Source organism: Coregonus clupeaformis, unplaced genomic scaffold, assembly GCF_020615455.1.
Source record: "Coregonus clupeaformis isolate EN_2021a unplaced genomic scaffold, ASM2061545v1 scaf1171, whole genome shotgun sequence".
NCBI lineage: Eukaryota > Metazoa > Chordata > Actinopteri > Salmoniformes > Salmonidae > Coregonus > Coregonus clupeaformis.
Window position 1 is genome coordinate 117,709 of NW_025534625.1, and position 398 is coordinate 118,106.

The window sequence follows — 398 nt, forward strand, 5'->3', positions numbered from 1 at the left end:
TAAAACACACAACTGTTACCTCTGTTGTAAATCCACACATATTGGAGCTGGGTTATCTGTTTTTTTACAGTTCTTTGGACTGAACCAAGTGGGAGGTGGAAGTGAAGGGGGCGGGGGGGGTCAGGGAGTGAAGAGGGGTGTCAGAGGGGGGGTCAGGGAGTGAAGTGGGGGGGGTCAGGGAGTGAAGAGGGGGGTCAGGGAGTGAAGGGGGGTTAGGGAGTGAAGGGGGGGGTCAGGGAGTGAAGAGGGGGGGAGCTAGATAACTATTCAGACAGAGGAGTGTGTGCCAAATCACACCCTATTCCCTACATAGTGCACTACTTTAGACCAGGGCGTATAGGGCTCTGATGTAAAGTAGTGCACTATATGGGGAATAGGGTGCCATTTAGGACTCATTC